Source organism: Labrus bergylta, chromosome 3 (genome assembly GCF_963930695.1).
Source record: "Labrus bergylta chromosome 3, fLabBer1.1, whole genome shotgun sequence".
In the NCBI taxonomy this organism is placed as follows: Eukaryota; Metazoa; Chordata; class Actinopteri; order Labriformes; family Labridae; genus Labrus; species Labrus bergylta.
In genome coordinates this window covers 35,954,240-35,962,913 of record NC_089197.1, presented here as the reverse complement: position 1 = coordinate 35,962,913, position 8,674 = coordinate 35,954,240, and positions in this window count along the sequence as shown.

The following is an 8,674-nucleotide window of genomic DNA, read 5'->3' as shown; positions in this document are numbered from 1 at the left end:
AGGTACAACAAGACTGTGTGGATATTTTTCTGCCGGAATCAAGGAACTACCCATCTGACAATCCATTGCGAATGATATCGCTTCTTCTTAAATGTAATTTACTCGATCTATGGTCGTGGGTGGTGTAGTTCTTTCCCCCAATATTGTGAATAAACCATGTTGTTCTTCAAACGAGGTTGATATCAGATGAACTTGTGTCTCCTAGGAGCATTGACCATCGCTTCACACTCAGCTCGTGGTCAGTCTACCTGTGATGGTTATGAAATCATGGATAATTATTAAATCCTCTATGGATTTTTACTTCAGGAACCACCCTGTTGAGCCCTATTTCAAATAAATAGATTATTTAGGTTTGATGAATTTCTCCAGAGTAAATATGGTTTACTAGTTTACCTAGTCCTAGCTTCTTTTTTACTGCCATTCTTCGTCAATGTGTGCATGTTAAATCCTGCATACAGAAGAAATACTGACAGTTTCAGCACACTTGCGTTGCGCGAGGATTTGCATTTGTCCCTGATGTGTTTTTTTGAGAGGGGGGGGGGGTCAAAATTGCTTTTTTGCCTGGAGCGGCACAAGTGCATGCTCCGGACCTGAACATCCTGACATTAAAATCAGACTGTAGGTTGTTTTAAAGCAACAGGTGAATAAAAGCTTAAAGCTTTCTTTTGTGACTCAGTTCAGACTTTCAGAGCAACAAATTGCACGACAACGAGAAAAGGTTGTTGATTCATCCTTCAAAATAAAAGAGAGGAAAGGTTGTCCAGAATGTTTCCCAGAATAGCTTTACAAATGAAGATCAGCCAGCGTGTACTCAAGCATCCAGTTGACTTTATAAAGTCAACTGGAATATAAAGAACACTGAGGAGTACAATTAACAAATGTTAATTATTATTCCTTGCTGCTGCAATCATATTGCGAGCACAACCAACGTTTCCGCTGTTATTCTTGAGCTGTCATTTTCTGGGGCCCTCATTTTCAACCTATCATCATTCTGCTCCACTTTTAAATATGTTTCTTTGCCTTGGTTCCTTCATGCTGATGTTTCGGGCGCCCCTCCACCTCCCCATCACCGCCTGTCTTCACAGAATCATCATCCATCAATTCTTCACCCATCCGGTCTCATCAAGTCATCAGCTTCACCATCACCAGGGTCTGGACTCCAGAACTTTGGTGTGTCATAACGATTGCAATATAGCAATTGCATTAGTAAATTGTATATTGTAATCTTGACCTGCAATATTTGTGTTCCTAACATACAAAGTTTGCAAATGTATTCCTGTGTGCGCCTCTTGATTCAGACCTTGGGCTCCAGGTGTCCTAGTCTTCTGATGTTTGTCCACCTTCAACACTTTATTTACAGTAACATAGGTTAAAAACAACTATGCTTTTTCCCTGATTTTGATCAGATATGTTGGTAGCTATGACACATCAAATGTTATCAGAATGTTGTTTACAGTTAACGTTAAAGATAATACTTGTATTTGTAGCAGCATTTTTTTTTCAAAAGTTTAATAGACCTCCTTTTTGTTTCTGCGTTTACCTGAAAGTTGGACCCTGTTCCCACTGAGCTGTTAATAAGTGCATAATACAGTATTTTTTAATCTTTATAAGTAGTGTTCCCACTTTAGATCCAGTACCTGCAGAGGAGTATTTTCTTTAAAGGTGTGTAAAGATTGATTATTTAAATTATATACGTATATGTACATATTTGATTCCAGAGTTATTTCACAGCGACAGGTCTGACACTCTGTGACTGTTTAGCGTTCATCAGAGTGACCGCTTGGGGGAAGAAACTGTTCTTCTGTCGGGTTGTTTTGGCGTACAGTGTTCTGTAACACCTGCCAGAGGGAAGGAGTTTGAAAAGTTTGTGTCTTTAATGTAATGGTGTCTATGTGGGAGGTCCACTTCAGGTCCTGGGAGATTGTGGATTGTGAAACAACCTAATAAATTAATTCTGAGCAACCGTTGGATTTGAGGCCAGCAACCGTTTTAGAAGCAAAAATGCATCCAATTTTACATTCACAAGACATAATTCACATTATCTGCTCAGTTTAACTTGACACTGGTGTTCTAGATGCCAAATGAAGAGGACGGTCCCACTTCACCGACCCCTACAACAGATCAGGGTCGTTTGCCTGGCCCATCATCCTCTTCACTTGAGCCCTCCTCTGAGCCTTCTTCCTCAAGAACACCTTCAGTCCAGAGAAAGAGGAAGTGGGCCCAGAAGATACTGTAGATCCTGTTGACGTTGCCCTCCTCCAGAGACTGGCAGAGAGAGAGAGAGAGTAGACGTGCAGGACAGAATATTTACAGCAGCTTTGGGAACTACATTACCATGTTCCTTCAGGAACTGACACCATATGATGCAAAAAGGCTGATTATATCCCACTTTTATGGGAAATTACAGTCCCTCAATACATTTAACACTGACAACGTTAAAAGAACATGGGAGAGGGACCTTGCTACTAAATATGGTGAGGAGGCATGGTCTGATGCTGTGGAGCCAATAGGGAAAACCTTTCTGTGCAACAGGTTAACGGAGAGCCAGTACAGGATCATTCATAGGCTACAACGTACACCCCAATCACTTAACATTTTCTATCCTAACATTTCTCCTATTTGCATCAAGTGCAGGAAAGAGGTTGAGTCTTATTTACATTGCCTTTGGAGCTACCCTGTGATATCTAAATTCTGGGAAAAGGAGAGGCCAAGAGTCCTTACTCAGACCAAAGAGGGCACAAAGGGGCTGCTGTTGTCTAAACTCCATGTTTACTGGTCTGTCAGGTGACCTAGTTGTACCTAGTTTGACAACCTTGTCCACTTTGCTCTTAGTTTGTACCGACAATGCGTCATATGTGATGTTGACATGCTGTTAGGCATTTACAATGCATTTACAGTGTCCTTGTGTGTCTTGAAAGGCGCTTATAAATAAAATGTATCATTATTATTATTGTTATTATTATTACAAGGCCCTCTAAGAAATGTGGTTGAACAGAAAAAGCTCTGACAGGTTTGTGATCCATTTTGAACAAATGTTGACAGGCGTGACAGCAGGAGATACCGGTTTAATTTGCATACTTAAAGCACAAAACTTCAGGGACTTTAATTTATAAATGACATTCTTCTGTGACAGCCCTCCCACCAGCAGGATCTGCTTGTGTCTCGCCCTTCTGTCTGTGTTTTTTGTGTCCCAGCAAGTTGCTGGTAGGCAGTGTTCCGCCACACCATGGTCACTGATGGAGTCCAGAGGCAAGGAAGTAGAGGTGAGGAGGTGAGCAGTCACAGGTGGACAGCTAGAGTTGATGCTCACGCAGGTTGCTGTGCCATGGACACTGAGGGCGTGGTCACACTGGCCATCCGCACTGTGCCCAAGCATGCTTCAACACTAAAGTCCAGTTCGTTTGGCCAGTGTGACCGCTCCGTATCGTGCTCAGGCACGGTACACTTCCTTGGCTTTGACACACTTCGGAGAGGTGTGCTTCGGCACAGTACACTTCATGCACGAGCACAGCTCATGGGTACACAATGCTCACAGCCTTCATTTTGGAGAAATCCAGAGTTTCATGGCTGTATCTGACTAAAATGACACAATATAAGCCACAAAGTAGCTGTCATGCTCTCTGTGTTGTTCTCCGATGTACGGGCGTGGACTCAGCCGCACGTCTATTTTATTTGTTTATTTATTTATTGCTGTGTCTGATTAAAATGGCTTAAAATAGCTGCAAAGTCAGTTTTTGAATTTTTCTTCTTTTGAAAGCATTGTTCTTAGTCGTTCACATCCAGTCTCAAGAACCTTTCAGCCAGTTCTAATTGTTGTAGTTTACCGCCCTCCTGGGCCATATTCTGAATTTCTATCTGAATTTGCAGAAGTCCTTAGCAGTGATAGAATAATTGTCATAGGTGACTTCAATATCCATGTGGATGTTGATAATGATAGCCTTAGCACAGCTTTCATGTCATTATTAGACTCTATTGGTTTCACCCAGGGTGTAAACGAACCTACTCATCGTTTTAACCACACCCTGGATCTTGTTTTAGCTTGTGGCATTGAAATCCAAAACCTTACAGTTTTCCAAGAAAATCCTCTTCTATCAGACCATTTCCTTATTACTTTTGACTTTGTCTTACCAGAATTATCTCTGCTTAATAAAAATGTGCTCTCTAGAAGTTTATCTGATAGTGCTGTAGGTAAATTTAAGGAAGCTATTTCAGCTGCTTTTGATTCAGTATCAGTTTGTTGATAGTGCAGTGGATTCGCTGAGAGTTACTCTTGATTCGATAGCTCCCCTTAAACAGACGGTTATCAAACGGAAGAGACTAGCTCCATGGTTCAACTCAGAAACCCGTACTCTAAAACAAACGTCGCAAAATTTTGAAAGAATATGGCGCTCTACAAAAATGGTAGACTCTCGTTTATTCTGGCAGGATAGTCATAATAAATATATGAAGGCTCTACGTCATGCTCGAGCTCCCTACTACTCCTCTCTAATCGAGGAAAATAAAAGCAATCCTAGATACCTTTTCAGCACTGTGGCCAGCTGGCAGAGAGTCATAGCTCCGTTGAGCCTTGTATTCCTTTAGTACTCAGCAGTCATGATTTCCTGAGCTTTTTCAACAACAGAATTCTAGACATTAGAGACAAAATTGGTAACCTCCTGCCCTTTTTCTAAATTCAATTATTTCTGCGTCGAAACCATCAACCTGTCTTTAAACCCAATCCCAACCAAGCTGTTTAAGGAAGTCTTTCTCTTAGTTAGCAACTCTATATTAGATATGATCAATATGTCTTTACTGCCAATGTACCACAGTCATTTAAAGTAGCGGTAATCAAACCTCTACTTAAAAAACCTACTCTAGATTCAGGAACTCTAGCTAACTATAGGCCTACATCCAACCGTCCTTTTATCTCAAAGATCCTGGAGAAAGTGGTAGCTAATCAGCTGTGTGACTTTCCCCATAACAACAGTTTATTTGAGGAGTTTCAGTCAGGATTTAGAGTCCACCATGGCACTGAGACTGCACTAGTTAAAGTTACAAACGATCTACTTCTAGCTTCAGACAGGGGACTTCTCTCTATGCTCGTCTTGTTAGATTTTAGTGCTGCTTTTGACACTATTGACCATCAAATCCTATTACACAGACTAGAACATTTACTTGGAATTACAGGGACTGTTAAGTTGGTTTGAATCCTACTTATCAGATCGATCTCAGTTTGTACATGTTCATGATAAGTCCTCTATGCACACCAAAGTTAGCCATGGAGTGCCACAAGGTTCAGTGCTTGGACCGATTCTCTTTACATTATATATGCTTCCTCTGGGAAATATTATGAGGAAACACTCCATACAGTTTCATTGTTATGCAGATGATACTCAGCTTTATGTATCAATGAAGCCCGATGGCACCAGTCAGTTATGTCAGCTAGAAACGTGCCTTAAGGACGTTAGGACCTGATGACCAGAAATGTTTCGCTACTTAACTCAGACAAGACTGAAGTTATTGTGCTAGGCCCTAAGAACCTCAGAGAGACTTTTTCTAGTGATTTGACTGTCCTTAGTGACATCAGCCTGGCATCTAGCACCACTGTTAGGAATCTAGGAGTTCTTTTTGATCAAGATATGTCTTTTAGCTCTCACATCAGTCAAGTTTCAAGAACAGCCTATTTTCACCTTCGTAATATATCCAAGATTAGGAATATCCTGTCGCAAAATGATGCAGAAAAACTAGTTCATGCATTTGTTACCTCCAGACTGGATTATTGTAACTCTCTTTTGTCAGGGTGCTCTGTCAAATCTCTAAAGACTCTTCAACTGGTCCAGAACGCTGCAGCTCGATTACTGACCAGAACCAGGAAATGGGACCACATCACTCCTGTCCTGGCTTCTCTGCACTGGCTCCCTATACAGTCTAGAATAGAATTCAAGATCCTTCTTCTCACCTACAAAGCGCTAAATGGCCAGGCACCATCCTACCTGAGGGAGCTACTAGTGCCGTACTGTCCCTCGAGAGCGTTGCGGTCCCGGAGTGCAGGCCTGCTGGTGGTACCTACAGTCTCCAAGTGTACTATGGGGGGTAAAGCCTTCAGTTATCGGGCTCCTCTCCTCTGGAACCGCCTTCCAGCCGGTGTCCGGGAGGCAGACACAGTCTGTATTTTCAAGAATAGACTTAAAACTTTCCTTTTTGATAAATCTTATAGTTAGTGCTGGTGTAGACCAGCTCTTAGTTATGCTGCTATAGACTTAGGCTATCAGGGAAACTGGCACCTTGAGCTCCTCTCTCTCTCTCTCTCTCTCTCTCTCTCTCTCTGTGCATATACAGTACATCATATTACTGCATGTATCTATCTGTAAATCTCAGTCACTAACTACCTACTTTCCTTGGAGCTCTTGATCTCTCTTAGGCTCCTCGAGATCGTTGGTTGACGGTCTGCCAGAACGCCCTTTTACCTGCTTTTTGTAAAGTGTCTAGAGATATGAGTTGACGCTATACAACTAAAAATTGATTGATTGATTGATTGATGATAAAGTAGCTGTCATGCTCTCTGTGTTTTTCTCTGATGTGCAGACGCGGACTCGACTGCGCATCTCTTTTTCTCTCTCTCTCTCTCTCTCTCTCTCTGTCTCTCTCGAGTCCGCCTGTTTGTAAACTGAGCACGCTTCATAATAACAGCGTGCATGTGTTGTATTACAACGTTATGTACAAGAGGTAATCATGCTTTTAAGCACGGTTAGTCCTGGCCAGTGTGACCGCGGGCCGTGCCGGCCAGCGTGGGAATGGCGCAATGGGGGGCCAATCGTGTTTGAGTACAGCACGGTACATATGGCCAGTGTGACCGCGCCCTGAGAGGCTCTGTGAGGTAGAGCCTTCAGTTTTCAGGCCCCTTCAGTTAAGCATACCAGTGCATGCATATGGATGCAAATACTATAAGAGACGACCACTTGTTAAGCTAACAGTCTAGCCTGCAGTTTCGATTAGCATCACAAATGCACAGTCATCCGTGATACCGTGTTACATTGTACATTTATGTTATAAGTTTTTATTCAGTATGCTTACTGCGGGACAACTACTTACTACTCTGTTGTCAGTTTGTATTTGTGCTGTATTATGCTTGTTTAGATGCTTATAGTCATCTATCTGTGTGAATATGTTGCAACCAGTCAATACACAGACGATCTGAGGAATATTTTGTGTCCGTGTTTCTTGACTCAAATATTTTTTCATGGCTTTTACATATTTACAACTATTAACTACTAAGTATTAAGTAAACCATACACCCATTTAAGTCCAAACTAAAAAACTATACAGGACATTCATACATGTTGTGCAGTAAGTGGCAAGTCAATTTAAAGTGACAGTTATCAGGTTGTTAGGTGGGGGTTATTTCTGTAGTAGATGGACAATGATGAAATCGTGAAACAGACTGTGGATCATCTTGTTGCCATGGTCAGACAACACAGAAACACAACACACATGGCTTACAAAGTGCTCCTATTTGTGGTGCTACATAGACTCTGGATGCATGTAAAGTACTGTACAGTATCTATTGCAGTTGTCCTTTAACATTGTCTAGTTCTGATTACTTGAAGCATTCATGTGGGTGTTTCATAGTGTAGTTTGCTTTCTATTGGTTTCAAACTAGGAAGTGGCCACCCGGTTGGAAGGAATGCACAGTGGTCTCGGCTGGTGGAATCTACCACCTGCTTAGAGCACTGAGAAACAAAACAGAGTAAATACTGAGCATATTTGATCAATTAAAACAAGTCCTAATCTTTCTAAAGATTTAAAATTCTGTCATTGATAACCATGCAATAACACATTCCATCCTCTAGGCTTTGATTTCTAATACTGTCTGAGTAAAAAGATAAACCATTTTAAGAGAAAAATTATGATTAAAGGTATCTGCCTTTGGCTCTGTGTCAGTCGTTGCAGAGTATACAAACAGCTTGTCATATACAGTATGTCATAATATCAGCTTGTCATGCATTAACAGCTATATTTGGGTTTACCATGTCTTAGTTTACTGACATGTTATGCATTATGAGAAAACTGTAGAATTAGTTTATCTGTTAGCTTAACTGGTCCTATTTTTCTGTCTTATCATTTGTTTATGTTACAAGGCCATTGAAATCCCATGTTTTAAACACAGATAACATGTAGTCTCTATCCCACAAAAGATCACATGCTGAAGTGTTATTTATTAAAACCATGGACCTTAGTCCAGTGTCTGTTTGTCAAAGCTACCTCCTATGGGATAGTGATTATCAGTCCATGCCGCTGAACAAGTCAAATAAAGTTCTACATTATAAAACTTAATCTGCTCTGGATCTACTCACTCAGAGCAATTTTATTAACAGATAAATCTGCTAAAAGTTAAAAATGTGTTACCTATGTTATTACTTTTTTATGGTTAGTTATTTTAGCTATTGTTTAAGAGTTTATTATTTTCCTATTTTTATTCATTTTATCATTAACAATAACTTCATTAGTTTCATGCACACACAACAAATTAGTAAATTAAAGCTATAAATGACTCTTCTTTATTTCTCATATTCTTCCATGTATTTCTGTATCGATACTTTTTCCATTAAAATCCCTTTCCATAAAATCATCAGCTGCTATCATTCTCGAATTAATTAATACAATTTTACAAAGGGTTTCTACGTTTTTTATTCTG